This window comes from Felis catus, chromosome A2, assembly GCF_018350175.1.
Source record: "Felis catus isolate Fca126 chromosome A2, F.catus_Fca126_mat1.0, whole genome shotgun sequence".
Lineage (NCBI taxonomy): Eukaryota > Metazoa > Chordata > Mammalia > Carnivora > Felidae > Felis > Felis catus.
The window spans coordinates 167,726,447-167,742,200 of record NC_058369.1 but is presented as its reverse complement, the minus strand read 5'-3'; the positions used below and the strand labels follow the sequence as shown (position 1 = coordinate 167,742,200).

Here is a 15,754-nt window from a genome sequence, read left to right as displayed (position 1 = left end):
CGCCGCGGCGCTCCCCGGTCCCCGCCAGCGTGCGCGCACCCGCCGCCGACGCCGCGGCGCTCTCCGGAGCCGGCAGCGTGCGCGCTCCCGTCGCCGGCGCGCTGAAGCGTGGGAAGGTGCCGCGGTGACCTGGCTCTGCGGCCGGGGCGCGTAGGTGAGGGGCGGGGCCGGGGGCGGGGCCGGGGGCGGGGAGGGGCGGTGGGGGCCGGGGCCGCGCGAGAGGCGCTGAGGGGTCCCACGCCGCGAGCACTCCCAGGACAGGTGCGGGGGACCGGTGGGTGCCCGCACCCCGCGGCTGAACTCGGGGGGTGGCTTGTGCGCGTTGCCAGGAAGCGGGCTGGTGGCTTTCGGTCTGAGGCCGGACTTGACCGATGTGACACCGAGAGAAACGGCCTCATTAGATACTTAATGCCCGCGCAGCGTGCACACATTTCAGGTTGTGACCAAGGTCACGCGTGTCCTTCATACGCATACGTGCAAGTACATGTCCCGTACGTGCCGTGTCCACACGTACGTACACATACACCTGTCACATTCGCAAAGGTATGTACACATACTTATATGTAAATCGAATCCTATACACACGACTGAAACCGAAAATCTACAAGCCAGTGGTTATCATTACTGTGTGGAATGTGGATCTTTTTTTTTTTTTTTTAACGCTGGCCACAAAGCACTAACTACGTTTCTCGACACGCTAATGGGCTTCGATAGCAGTTTGAAAAATCCTGCCACACGCGCACACACTGTATCAATGAGGTCACAATATAGTATGTGTTTTTATTCTAAGTTAGGAGCGTTGAAAGCCACCGGAAGAATGTTCACTCTACCACTTACTGTGATATGTCAAGAGATCCTTGATTCATCAAAAATATTCTTTTACCAAATTTGAAATTTTACAGACTTTGTAAATAAAACATGCTTTTTTTTTTTTGACCTGTTAGAGGAGAAAAAATTAAAACTATTGGTGATATCAGTAGCACCCTCATTAAGTGTGTCTTCCCAGAGTTCTCAGGTTTGGCCTCAGATAAATTCTTCCAAGGTCTAGACCAAGAGTGAGGAGCAGACAAGCCCAACCGATGTGAACACCAAGCCTGGTTGTCCAGTGTCATCTTCGCTGGGAATTAAGGTGTGTGGCCTCCACCTGCTGGGTGTTTTTCATATTTTCTAGTTGGCTGAGAACGTGGGCACGGAAGAGGGTGCTCTTTAACAAAACCCCGCGTTGCCGTTCCTCATTTGGTCTTACCTTCCACCTACCACTGGCGGCGGGAGCACCGCGGTTTGTCAGGTGGCCCATCGTGCGAGCCAACTACTTCGCCTGGTGCTCCGCTGGAGAATTAGTCATCCGCCCCACACTGGAGGGAAGGAAACACAGCTTAGCAGGATGTGATTCCTCTGAAAGATTTTCAAGGATTTTTAGATTTTTTTTTTTTTTAGAGAGAGAAAATCCCAGGCAGGCTCCACACTCCGCGCAGAGCCTGACACAGGGCTCAATCCCACGATGCCGGGATCATGACCTGAGCCAAAATCAAGAGTCAGATGCTCAACACACCGAGCCACCCAGGCACCCCTGAAACATTTCTTGAAAATACTTAAAAAAAAATTTTTTAATGTTTATTTATTTTTGACAGAGAAAGAGAGCATGAGCGAGGGAGGGGCAGAGAGAGGAGGAGACACAGGATCCAAACCAGGCTCCGGGCTGTGAGCTGCCGGCACAGAGCCCGACGCGGGGCTCAAACTCACAGACCACGAGATCATGACCTGAGCCGAAGCCGATGCTCAACCGACTGAGCCACCCAGGTGCCCCCAAAATACTTTTTAAGTAGAAAATTTCAAGCCTACTGCAGAGTATAAAATGGTATAATCAGTTCTTGTCACCCATCAGCTAGCTTCAGTGATCGTCACCTTATGGCCACTTGTGTGACTCATGCCCCATCCATTAACCATTCTCCCCATTATTGTGAAGCAAACTCCAGACATCATTTCATCTGTAAATATGTCAGTATGTATCTCTTAAAAGGGGGGGGGGGGTAAGACATCGTTATATCATTATCACCCTACAAAAATTAACAATAGTTTTCAAGGATAAACTGGACTGTGAAAGATTCCCCACCGTGTGTGCTGATCCTGAGACCTGACGCCTGAGACAATGTGATTCTGGTCCACTTCGTGAACGGTCCTACTTTCTGTTCTAGACTGCACCTCCTCGAGAGCTAAGGAGCCAGTTAGCTCACTTGGGGGCCTAGTGTAGTGCTGTATAATAGGCTCCCAAATATTTGTACATTAAAATTGATGATCACCAGGGGCACCTGGGTGGCTCAGTCGGTTAAGCGTCCGACTTCAGCTCAGGTCACGATCTCAAGGTGTGTGAGTTCGAGCCCCGCGTCGGGCTCTGTGCTGATGGCTCAGAGCCTGGAGCCTGCTTCCCAGTCTGTGTCTCCTGCTCTCTCTCTGCTCCTCCCCTGCTCATGCTCTGTCTCTCTCTGCCTCAAAAATAAATAAAAACATTAAAAAAAAAATTAAAAAAAAAATTAAATTGATGATCACCAAAAGACAATGGAAAAAGGTAGGTTAAAATCACGTAACTGTTACACAGCTAACGTGCAAAATATTGACAACACCGGATGCTGGCAGGGAGGTGGAGAAGCCCAACCTCCCATATGGAAAGTGTTACAGGCATTCTAGGAAAGAGTTCGGTCGTTGCTTTTTTATTTTATTTATTTGTTTGTTTGTTTAATTTATTTTTTAAACTTAGAGTGCAAGTGCGGGACAGTGGCAGAGGGAGAGAGAAAGAAAGAGAGTCTCAAGCAGACTCCATGCCCAGCGTGGAGCCCGACCAGGGCTCGATCTCATGACTATGAGATCATGACCTGAGCCAAAATCGAGAGCGGGTCACTCAACCTGCTGAGCCACCCGGGCACCTCGATCATTTCTTTTTTTAAAAAAAAAAGAAAATGCTTACCGTACACACCCAGCACTTGCCTTCCTGCACGTTTATCCCGGGAAATCAAAATTTATGTCCGCGTAACATTTAGACATAAATGTTCATGTCAGCTTTTTCTATCAACCGAATCCAGAAACAACTAAAATATCCTCCAAAGGGTGGTGGTCAAACCACGTGTGGCGCGTCTACACCCCGGATGTGACTCCGCAGCGATGAAAGAAGCCACTGACTCACAGGGCACCGGTGCTCTCGGGATGATGCTGCATGGAAAGGCCACTCCCAGAGGTCACATGCATAAAGGATGATTCCGTCCGTTTGGCAAAATGACCAAATCGTGGAGCCAGACAGAGACTAGGTTAGTAGTCGTGAGGGCTGGGGATGGAAAGGTGAGGAGGGTGGGACTACACGGGGACAGCAGGAGGGAGTCTCCGTGGTGGCAGATGGGCTCTGTTTCTTGGTCAGTGCTGGTCATATGAATCCACGTGGGATAAGATGACACAGAGCCATGAGCACACAGCACACCAGTGTCAGCAGCCTCTTGGTTTGGCCATTGTCCTGTAATTAGGTAAGATACAACCATGATGGGAAATTGGGAAAAGGGTGTAGAGGACATCTCTGTACTATTTTTGCGACTTCTTGTGAATCTGTATCTCAAAATAGAATTCTTTTTTTTTTTAATTTTTTTTAACGTTTATTTATTTATTTATTTAAAAAAAATTTTTTTTAACATTTATTTATTTTTGAGACCGAGAGAGACAGAGCATGAATGGGGGAGGGGCAGAGAGACAGGGAGACACAGAATCCGAAGCAGGCTCCAGGCTCCAAGCCATCAGCACAGGGCCCGACGCGGGGCTCGAACTCACGGACTGCGAGATCATGACCCGAGCTGAAGTCGGACGCTTAACCGACTGAGCCACCCAGGCGCCCCTCAAAATAGAATTCTTAAATACGGCGGAAAGCAATAAAACTCTTGAAAGACAAACAACGATCAGCGAGGTTTTCCGGTGTTTGAAAAAGCCCCGGGCGTTTTATACTCCATCGGAAGATACGTATTCCTCCCAATTTCTGCTTTCTTCTATTCTCCTCCACATGAATCTAACGTAACATACGTGATATATTTTCAAGCTATTGTTTTTGGAGGCTTATGAGGCCCTTTGCAGTTTTTCTGAAGATCCTAGTGGAAAATCACACGTTGTTTCAGAAGCTCTTCTGCAGCCTGCAGGAGAGAAAGAAAGACCTCCTCCACCAGGAAGCCACTGGGAGCTTTCTCCCCTCGCGCACACTTTCCTGTCTCGATTACCTCACAATTCGAACGTTTGGTGCCCATCGGTTTCCTTTTCATTGTAAGGATTTATTATTTAGAATAGTCACACGTTAGTTATTTAAGAAAATCAAAACAGTGCCAACGTAAGCAGAGGAATAAGTGAAACTTTCCATCTGCCCCACACTGTCCTGCTCCTAACTCTGAGACCCTCCATCTGGCTTAGTTTCCTGTCACTGCTCTAACAAACTACCAAAGACTTAGTGGCTTAAACAACACAAATTTATTACCTCACCGTCCTGGAAGTCAGAAGCCTCGCTGGGCCAAAATCAAAGTGTCTACAGGGCTGGCTCCTTCTGGAGGCTCCAGGGGAGAATCCATTTACCTGCCTTTTCCAGCTCCCAGGGGTGCCCACACCCTTGGCTGGTGCCCCCGTCCAGCAAGCCCATCACCCTGACCTCTGCTCTGTCCTCTCATCTCCTCTGACTGACCGTCCTCCCTCCCTCTCTAAGGGCGCCCGTGATTACACTGGGCCACTCGGATAATCCAAAGATACTCACCCCGTCTCGAGATCTCTAACCACACCTGCAAAGTCACTTTTGCCAGGTAAGGTAACATATTCACAGGTTCTTGGGATTAGGATGTGGACACCTTTGCGGGGAGGGCCATTAATCCGTGTGCCACACTGTGTAGCATTGTTCTGTTTTTGAAAGAGATCATATTACCCCCTCAGCCCCCAACAGCTTTGTTTTTGTTTTTGTTTTTTTGTTTTGGTACCAAAATGCAGCACGGACATCTTCCATGGCAGTACTTAGAAATCTGCCACATCAGTTGTATTGGCTACTTAGGGTTTCGTTGTTTGGATGGACCATAATTTATCAGCTGTCTCCCTACTATTTGATGCCAAGGTCGATGCCATTTTGTTGTTACAGATTCTGCTGCAAGAGCATTCTCACACACAGGAATGAGTTCTTTCTGTGATATGGTGTGGCTGAGTTACAGGTCAGCAGGCTTACATCCGATAGGGTCAGTTCCTTGCTGTCCCCAGAGGATATCCGCCCTTTCTTTGGGGCCATCCTGGGGCTGCCGAGCCACATAGATGTTGGCCCCAGAGACTCTGGAATGGGTCCAAGGAGAGCATTCATTAACACCAAAGGCATTGTGCACCCAAGGCAGAAAATTCACTCCTTTCTCTATTTACTGTTCCAAATAACGTCCAACCACATTGTCCATAGAATTAACCAAAACTCATGCAATGAAATGATCACATCAAGATTTTCCACTAACAAAATACGAAAAGATTCCAGCAAATAAAACTAGAAAGAAATACACAGAAAATTTTGTTGAGGTGGGGCGCCTGGGTGGCTCAGTTGGTTAAACATCTGACTCTTGATTTCGGCTCAGGTCATGATCTCCGGGTTCATGAGTTCAAGCCCTGCGTTGGGCTCTGTGCCGACAACGCAGAGCCTACTTGGTATTCTCTCTCTCCCTCTCTCTGCCTCTCCCCAGCTTGCATGAGCATGTGTGGTGCATGCCCTCTCTCTCTCTCTCTCTCTCTCTCTCTCTCTCTCTCAAATAAATAAACTAAAAAAAAAAAAAAAGAAAAGAAAATCTTGTTGCAGAAGTAGAGACGGTCAGTAACTTCCCAGACACTGGCAACATTTCTCAGCCTGCATGGTCTCCCCTGGGGTGCTTCCTTAGCCGTTATTCTTTTCTTTTTTAAAAAAAAATTTAACGTGTATTCACCTTTGAGAGATAGAGAGACAGAGCACAAGCAGGGTTGGTGCGGAGAGAGAGGGGGACACGGAATCCAAAGCAGGTCCCAGACTGTCAGCACAGAGCCCGACGCGGGGCCTGGACTCAGGAACCGTGAGACCACGACCTCAGCTGAAGTCAGAAGCTCAACTGACTGAGCCACCCGGGCTCCCCCTTAGGTATCATTCTTTAACATGTAGACATGTAGATCATGATTTGAATGATAAATTTCTCAGGAAAAGCTTCATTGTCGTACGTCAGGCTGCTGTAACAGATACCACAGACCGCGTGGCTTGCGAACCACAGAACTTTGTTTCTCGTGGTTCTGGAGGATGGATGCCCAGCCAGTTTGATGTCTGATAAGAACTGCTTCCTGGTTCACGGATGGCACCTTCTCTTGCTCCCCCAAAGCAGGAGGGTGAGGGGCTCTGTGGTGTCCCCTTTCTGAGGGCACTAATCCTATCAATGAGGTTTCAGCTCTCCTGACTTAATCACCCCCAAAGGCGCCACCTCTTACCAGCTTCACAGCGAGGGTTAGGGTATCAACATATGAATTGTGCAGGGGGGGCGGGGCAGTCCTGGACATTAATGGCAACAATAAAATGCCCTACATTTGAATATACATTCCCCTTCCATTATATTCTAGGGGAAGTAAAGTCAAAAACTTAAATTGCTTTGCAAGAGTAAAGTCCAAAGAAATTAAAGTATGCAAAGACTGACGGAAAATGCCCGTGGTTAGCAGCAGAACACGCATTTTTCTCTGGTGCACGCGGAACATTCTCTGGACAGGCCATTTGCTATCCATAAACATAATCTTGGTACACTCAGAAGGACAGAAATCATTCAAAATGTGTTCTCTGGCCACAGTGAAATGAAATTAGAAATCCTTAACAGAGGGGCGCCTGGGTGGCGCAGTCGGTTAAGCGTCCGACTTCAACCAGGTCACGATCTCGCGGTCCGGGGGTTCGAGCCCCGCATCAGGCTCTGGGCTGATGGCTCGGAGCCTGGAGCCTGTTTCCGATTCTGTGTCTCCCTCTCTCTCTGCCCCTCCCCCGTTCATGCTCTGTCTCTCTCTGTCCCAAAAATAAATAAACGTTGAAAAAAAAAATAAAAAAATAAAAATCCTTAACAGAGAAGGGGCGCCTGGTGGGCTCAGTCAGTTGGGCAGCCAACTTCAGCTCAGGTCATGATCTCGCGGTTCACAGGTTCGAGCCCCACGTCGGGCTCTGTGCTGACAGCTCAGGGCCTGGAGCCTGCTTTGGATTCTATGTCTCCCTCTCTCTCTGCACCTCCCCTGCTCACACTGTCTCTCTCTGTCTTTCAAAAATAAACGTTAAAAAAAGAAATCTTCGACAGGGAAAATTTGGGAAAGCCACATATGTGGAACTTCAACAACACATTCTAAGTGGCTCCTGGCTCAGAGAAGTCAGAAGGGGAACCAGAAGGCCTGTGGAGATGAAGGAAAATCCAGAGTGTGCAGGAGACCACCGCAGGGGTGGATGGCATTGCCCACGCAGGTAGCTTAAGGTTTTAGGTTCGCAAACACGGGCCTCCTCTCTGCCGGCCTTCTGGAATCCGTGCCCAGTGTGCTCAGTTCCCATGGAGACCAGAACTGTGCCCTTTGTCTGCACCTCCAGAGGAACGGGAGTTTGACCTGGGCCCGAGCTCCCTTTCGGAAAGCAGCACTCAGGACACCGGCCTCTTGCAAATGTCACAAATCTGTGGCGGGGCCGGCCTGACTCGGGTGGCCTTTGTCTCCCGTCCCTTGTCTCTCTCCGCCTGAGCCGCGTCTCCTGCACCGGTGTCCCTGGGACTTGGGAGTTTTCGAGTTTGTGCCACAGCGGCCTTGGGTCCTGCTTTGGCCTGTGGCCCGTCGACTAGGGAAGTCTCCGTCTATCCCACGGTGGATACACCCGAGATTCTGAGCTGAAGGTACTGGGAGGGCCGCCCTGGGATGGCGGAGTTCCCTCTGGAGGTACCCTGCAGCCACTGTCCCTCCACACCTAACATGTCCCCGCCTGGAAGTCCCCACCAGGACCCTCGATCACACATGACATCTGCACCTGGGCAAACCCACCATCAGCTGCGATTACCCGGCAAGGCCAAAACTTCGCGTGGCCACGGTGCGCCCGGGTGACGCAGTAGGTTAAGCGTCTGACTCTTGATCTCAGCTCGGGCCTTGATCTCAGGGTCATGAGTTCAAGACCTGCGTTGGGTTCCATGCCGGGAGGGAAGCCTACTTAAACAAACAAATGAATCATAAAAGCAACAACTTCGTGTGGCCCAGGACAGACATCGCTTCCCCTGCTGCAGGAGAGATGGGCACACAGCTGGCACGCGGTCAGCTGCACGGGCCCTGAGCTGAGTGCCATCCTGCTGAAACCTGCGGTCGACACCGTGCGATGCCACGTGCTCTAGGCATAAAGTTACTCCCCAAAGGCCTGGCTCATGCGTCTGGTCATCAGCCGTGACTTTGTACCTTAAACGTAGCGACCAGGAAGTGAATGCACAAGAGGCTGAGGCTGTAGGACCAGAAGCAGGCGGGGGCGCACAGAACGGCAGGCAGGTCCTGTGCCGAGCGGGGCGGGAAGCAAAGCTTCTGATTTCATAACTGGGCTCTGCGTTCATCTGCATTTACCTTTCCTTCTCTTTATCAGAAAGCTCTTTAACATTACGGACTATGAATTATTCATGTATTTGTTTCTGCTAAAACCTGGACTGCCCCCAAGGCAAAATGGCCTGTATCTCACGCTTTCCAGTTGCCTTGCATAGATGGCAGTGTTCTTCAGTAAAACGTTCGTGTTGTCACTGACGGGTTAAACGATGTGCACAAATATCCAGGCACGCTTTCCGCTTTCAAAGGAAAATATAATTTAACATGTTTTCTTGTAGTAAAGGGTGGTTCAGAAGCTGACTTGGGTCCAGCCCCACCCACTAGGGTCCTGGCCCCGCCCACAGGGGGGCCTGCCCTGACTCACTTGGGTCCTGGCCCCGCCCACTTTGGGCCCCGGCCCCGCCCACCCGGGGGCCTGCCCCGACTCGCTTGGATCCCAGCCCCCTCCATCCATAGCTGAGTGACTTTGGGTGAGTCCTGTGACTTCATCAACTTCACCAGCCAAGCTGGTGAAAGGCCTCCGGGGCTGACGCTCAGGCCTGGCCCAGATGGCTCTTGAGATCTGTATTTTGGTGATTCGAGTATATTGAACAACCCTGGTTATTGTAGACTATTGTTAGTACTAAATATGTGTACTTCAAGGGCATTTCACTAAATCCGTAGGACAAAAAAGAAAGTTTAACAATAAGCAATATCAAAAGGCCAAGTACTGATAACACACTGTTAACGTTTTAGTGGTACTATTTTTATGCATCATCATCATCATCATTTTAGTCATTTATAAAGGTTAGACAATTCAGAGTGTGTTTGGTAGCCCGTCACCATGTGGGAAACAGGAGGCCGCAACCGTGAATGCTCCAAATTGCCTTGGCCGAGCACCTTGTCCGGGCAAAGCTGAGCAAAAGTATTACATCTCCGAGTGCACTGTGTTTTGGAAAGAAACACAAACTTCTGTTCAAAGTCACCTACAAATAACTAAGCGCTGGAGTGTATAAACACAGCAGCAGAAAGTAAAAGTTATTATTTGTCGAACGTTCAGTCTCCGTCAGGCATTACACCATGTGCCATGTGGATCCTTCTACGAACGTACTTCTCACAGCAACCCTACGAGGTAAACGCTGCCATCCACGTCTTACAAGTGCAGAAACTGGGGCTTGGAGACTCTAATGGCACGGTTCACAGCTGGTCTGCACACAGCTGGGGTTCAGCTGTATAGTCACCGTGTGACTTCAAAGTCCTGTGTTTTACCCCTAAGATACATTGCTTCATAATCTGCAGTCAGCCAGGGTTTAATTTCTAGCAACATTGATGAGGCTTTGCCTCAGATATTTCCATTAAAATTTTTTGTTTACTCTGGGAAAAAAATGCTGTAAAACACGCCGATGTTGTAAAGACAATATTGTAAAGAGCACTTCACTTAAGTACTTTCCAATAGTTGAACATCGAGGCAGCCCCTGCTGCCAAAGAATGAAGACATTTTACTTAAAATTACACTGGCGCAAGACCATCAAAGTATCCTTAACATTTTCATTAAATTGAGATACAGATATAGTTAGAGTAGTAAATCTCTTCTGATACAAGGTGTTCATTTAACAGCCAAGGCTCTAAGCAGCAGTGAGCCTGAAGGAAAATCCAGAAACACGCAGGCCTTGTTCAGAGCTCTCCGTGTGCAGCCAGACCCCACAGCAGTCAGCTGTAACTCCAACAAGATCTAAGCAGGTGAGTCCTCCAGCTACCAGAAATGTCTGCAACAGCACGCAATGAGTGTTTGCAAGGGATGGAAAGAACCAGGCTGGGTGTCTGGTCTAGCGGGCTTTATTATTCAGGTGTGGTGAGGCCAACATACCGGGAGAAAACTGTCAAGTGAAAAGATAGTGTACTAGATCCCAAGAGGAGGGGGCTCAACATGCCATGGGGGCCCCATGAGAAGCACTAAAGCAAATCAAGAGGTGTGGGGTGGGTGGGGGTGAGAGCTTTTACTGTGGTTTCTGCAGGAAGGAGTGGGCGAGGCAGGGTGCATAGGCTTAGGATCGGCTGGTTTGAGTGACATAGGTGGGCTCTGAGAGGTAGGAGCTGCCCCTGGTTGTTGGGACCTTGCTCTGGGGTGGTTAGGGTAGGTGGGTGGTGGCCCAGAGTGTGAGGGCCCAATAGAGCAGGTGATAGGGGTATGGGCTCCACACTGGTTGGTTTGCATTTGTGAAATGCGCTCACAGGTGGACAAGTGTTCACTGTCGATGAGGAGTGGCTAACCCTGGGAGGGCAGTCCTCCAGGGTCACGAGGCCCCAGATGTCAAAGTATCAGAACACAGAGGATAAAAGATACAGTTAATACAGAGAACTGAGGCCTCTGGCCAACAACCAGAAGAGGGTGGCATCTTGGAAATGGCCCCTCCAGCCACGGTTGAGCCTTCAGATGAGAACCATCTTGACTGCAAGCTCCTAAGAGACCCTGAGGGAGAACCACCAGGCTAAGCCATTCCCACATTTCTGACTCGCAGACACCGAGATACTAAATGTTCATCATTTGAAGTCACTAGATGTTGGGGTAACTTGCCAGGCAGCAATACGGCACTAGGACAGATCTGGTCTGTGCAGCGTGAACAAGGCCAGGATCGTGGGTCTGGCACCAGGCAAAGCTGTCAAGCTGGATCCTAGCACTGCCATTTACGCTACTCAGACCCTGATACACAAGCTCTCCAGAGAAGATTCCAGAGCCAATTTCTAGTCAGTTCCAGAGGTTTCCAGATGGAGGTGCTGGTGGGGCTGGAGGGCTGTGTGTCTGTGTCTGCTCTGCTACAAAGACATTCACCTGGTTTGAATTTTCTTAAATGTTTATTCTTGAGAGAGAGAGAGAGAGAACAAGCAGGGGAGGGGCAGAGAGAGAGGGAGACACAGAATCCGAAGCAGGCTCCCGGCTCCGAGCTGTCAGCACAGAGTCCGATGCGGGGCTCGAACCCACGAACCGTGAGATCATGACCTGAGCCGAAGTCGGACGCTCAACTGACTGAGCCACCCAGGCGCCCCTGGTTTGAAGGCCAGCGACTGAGAAGGGGCCGTGGTGCCCACGGTGCCCTCTCAACCCAGGGGCTAAGTGAGATGTAGCCACACCTCCAGGCCTGCGCAGGGCCCGGGGCCACCTTGGAGTCACGTGGGCACCCAAGGCCTGAAGCCTTTTCTTTCATGGGAGTCATTTTCAGAACTGCCCCACTCCCCCTCCACCCCCACTGGTCACAGCGGGGTCTGACAAAGGGGCAGTGGTGTGTTCGTGAACCCTCATCTGTCACACTCATGAAGCCACCCGAGGTCCCCGTGCCTGGCTGGGAGCGGGCACGCGGAGAGAGAGTGTGACGACGCGATGGGTTGGACCTACTGTAGCTTTTTAAAGTTCTACAGAAAAGACCACGTGGACAAGTCACGGTCACGGTTTGAACCACGCACCAAGTGCCCACACGCGCTGAGCGCTCAGGTTGCCGCGGGCACTCCGTCACCCCCTCTCTGTCACTGTCTTCTCAGACACTCGAGAGTAGTTGGGGGGTTTCTTCCTGGCTCAGAATCCAGGTGAGGAACAGACATCCCATCGAGCTGCCGTGAATCTTCAGTCTCATTTGATCACAAAGGCCGTTTTGAAAAGACGATCGGACAGCCGGCCAGAGTGCGGGAGGCCCTTCCAGAACCGCCGCGCGTGCCCGCCCGCGTGGTCTTTCCAGTCGCCTCACCTCCCCCCACCGCCGGACGCTGTTTGCTCACAAGTTGAGACGTGGCTGCGTGTGCCTCGCATTGATGTGCTTTTTCCCTTCAAGTAGTGTCAGGTCTAGAAGAAAAACTGTACCTTTCTCCCGTGAAAGTCTGTGTCCAGCACGAGCAGGGAAAGAGGCCGGCGGCCGAGTGAAGGAGTCCTTCCTCCGGCCGTGGAAGAAGCAGCGCCCGCCTCCGTTCCCCACCCCCCGGAGGCTTTGGGGACCGCGAAGAAAACGCTTTTCATCGTTCAGCTGTGGTTCTGCGCCTGGGGGGAGAAGATGTCCCAGAAGCCCCATTCGAACCCGGCACCTCCGGTTCCCGGGGCGTCGCCCAGAAAGGTGCCACCGCCGCGACCGGCCTTGCTCCCCCTGTTGGGCGGATCCGGCGTGACTTCCCACCCGCTCCCTCGCTGCTCGAGTCAGACCTCCGTGGGGCCACCGGCAGGTGCGCCGTCCATCCCGCGGTTCTCCCCCGTCGGCCCCTCGAGCCCCGTTTTGTGCCTGTCCTGGGGCGCGTGAGGTCGTCTGCCACAGAGCCTGGGGACTGTGGGTTCTCCTCAGCGGTGCCCCCTTTCAGGTGCACGGAGCCTCCCCCACCTCTGCATCCCTGAAAAATGTAGGAAATGCTCTTGACCGGTTCACGAAGTAAGCCAGGGTCCTGCTCGAGGGAGCAACACGTTCCCAACCAGCAGACGACCGGAGCCGAGTGTCCTTCCCAACAAGGGATTCTATCAGAAGTTCCTCCTGCCCTGACAACCTCATTTAAAAGCAAGACAGACCTTAGCTACAAGCTATTGAATGTCACAGCACGACGCCTTTCAAGTTTGAGGGAGCCTTTGTATCCTTGTGTTACGAACAGAAGTTAATGCGGACCACTCCGCCTTCCAAAAAATCTCTTCTCTCCTTCAGGACTTTGCCTCCAGGCAGGAGCTGGGGGCTGGCTAGTGGACTAAACCTAACCTGGTTCTGTATTCGTGAGTTTTTCTAACAGTGGTAAAATACCCACCACATGAAATTTACCATTTTAACCATTTTATTTATTTTATTTTTTAAACACTGATTTACTTAAGTGATCTCTGCACCCGACGTGGGGCTCGAACTCAGGACCCCGAGATCAAGGGTTGCTCGCCCTTCCGACTAAGCCAGCCGATATCCTTCCCCTTCATTTTAACCATTTTAAAGTGCGCAGTTCTGTGGCATTAAGTACATCCACACTGACGTGGATCACAGCCATCACTACCACACATCTCCAGAACGTTCCATCTTCCTAAACTGAAACTCTGTCCCCATGAAACACTGACTCCCATCCCCTCCCACCCCCCGGTGCTCACCCTCTACTCTGCTGCTACAAATCTTGACAGCTCCAGGACCTCATGCAAGTGGGATCGTGCAATATTTGTCCTCTGTGACTGTTGTATTTCACTCAGCATAACGTCCTCAGGGTTTACCTACGGCGTCACAGGTATCAGGATTTTTTTTTTTTAGTTTTGAAAATTTGTTTTAATGTTTATTTCTTAGAGACAGAGAGACAGAGCATGAGCACAGGAGGGGCAGAGAGAGAGAGGGAGACACAGAATCTGAAGCAGACTCCAGGCTCCAAGCTGTCAGCACAGAGCCAGACACGGGGCTCGAACTCCCAAACCTCAAGATCATGACCTGAGCCGAAGTCAGACACCCAACCGACTGGGCCACCCAGGCGCCCTCGGATTTCCTTCGTTTTTAAGGCTGGTCATTTTCCAGCGTATGGATGTATCCCATTTAGTTCATCCACTCTTCTGTTGGTGGACGCTGGGCTGGGTTGCTTCCCTTTTTAGCCGTTGTGAATTTAGCTCCTCTGCCTTCCGGTTGTACTCGATGCAGTTACATCGTTGTTACAACGATGCAGTTACAACGATGCAGATCATTGGTGTGCAAGTACCTTTGGTCCCTACTTTCAATTCCTTTGCGCATACACCTAGGAGCTGAACACGACTGAACTTTTAAGACAGAATTTCCTCTCCGCTCTGGCAAAATCACAGCCACAAAAAGAGAACGTGGCATCTAGCACGCACCGAAGACAAGGCTGATTTCGTTGCCTTGCCGCCCAGGACGACTTCTCCAAGGATAATCTCCAGGCCGATGGCTCAGTGCAGAGTGAGATTAGGGCGCGGGCGTTGTCCTCTTGAAATCGGAAATTGTGATGGGATTCACAATCCATTTAAGAGCATTCACCCTGGGACTTTGTAATTAAAAAAAAACGATAGAATTGACGTGTGATAGAAATTTTAACATTTCGAATAACAACTTAATCATATCCCAGAATCTGGGACTGCCACACACAAAACAGAGGATGATAATAAATGCAGAGCCATGAACGTGCGTGCAGGGGCTGTGTCGCACCAGAAAGCCAACCTTCTTGGTCCACAAGATGGGAGCTCATCTTTCAAATTAAATTTGGTAAGTAGGTTTATGATTATATTTTTCCCGAGGAAATGTGATTACTTTAAAATATTTAATGTATTTTTGAGGTGCAAAGACTGACATACAGATATTAAATAGATCAATATTAACTAGAACAAAGATTGATAGCCATGGATCTTGTCCAACCGTCTCATTTTACAGATTAAAAAATTTGAACTCAGAGAAGTCAAGAAAATTACCCAAGTAGATGTAATTTCCAATTCTCATTCTTTACATTAATATCATGATGCTGTGTTTATTATCCTAAAATTATCTCCATCGTGTTTCAGAGAGAGGCTTTTCTCTCCCATTTCTGGACTGGGAGGGCATTGAGCAAAGCGCACCCAGGACTGGGCCAAGCAGGCCTCCTGTCGCCCCCACTCGGGCGTCCTCTTTCCCCTGACAGGACTTCCCAGCCGTTTCTTCCTGGGGCCCTGGGTTTGCCGCGCCCGGCTGGGGGGAGGCAGCTGCCGCTTCTCTAAGGGCAGGGCCTGGTATGTGTGGTCTAGGGCCCCTGTCCTGTACTCCAGCCTCCTGTGTCCCCAGCCTCAGCTGCTGATCTGGAAATGAGTGGCAATGAATAACCATTTCTTCATCCGCCCAGGTAACATCATGGAAAGTTTACAAGTGTCTTACGGGAGAAAATTTTAAACACATGTGAAAGTAGGGGCGCTCGGGTGGCTCAGTCAGTTAAGCGTCCGACTTCGGCTCAGGTCATGATCTCATGGTTCATGAGTTCAAGCCCCCCGTTGGGCTCTGTGCTGACAGCTCAGGGCCTGGAGCCTGCTTCCGATTCTGTGTCTCCCTCTCTCTCTCTGCCCCTTCCCTGCTTGCTCTCTCTCTCTCTCTTTCTCAAAAAATAAATAATAACATCAAAAAAATTAAAGCAGGGGCGCCTGGGTGGCTCAGTCGGTTAAACGTCCAACTTCAGCTCAGGTCATGATCTTGCGGTCTGTGAGTTCGAGCCCCGCATCGGGCTCTGGGCTGACAGCTCAGCGCCCAGA

General features: G+C 50.4%; 1 long non-coding RNA gene across 4 annotated transcripts; it reads left to right on the top strand.

Moving 5' to 3' along the window:
* Nucleotides 1-30: 30 nt before the first annotated feature.
* LOC109497726 lies at nucleotides 31-13,342 on the top strand. Of its 4 annotated transcripts, XR_006594721.1 has the most exons (7): nucleotides 31-154; nucleotides 1,007-1,129; nucleotides 3,078-3,299; nucleotides 3,407-3,509; nucleotides 4,718-4,811; nucleotides 10,171-10,293; nucleotides 10,788-13,342. It is a non-coding gene; the product is annotated as an uncharacterized LOC109497726 (long non-coding RNA). The 4 variants fall into 4 exon arrangements; XR_002740684.2 differs by lacking the exon at nucleotides 4,718-4,811; XR_006594722.1 differs by lacking the exons at nucleotides 31-154; nucleotides 1,007-1,129 and adding an exon at nucleotides 1,740-1,800.
* The last annotated feature ends 2,412 nt before the right edge of the window (nucleotides 13,343-15,754 follow it).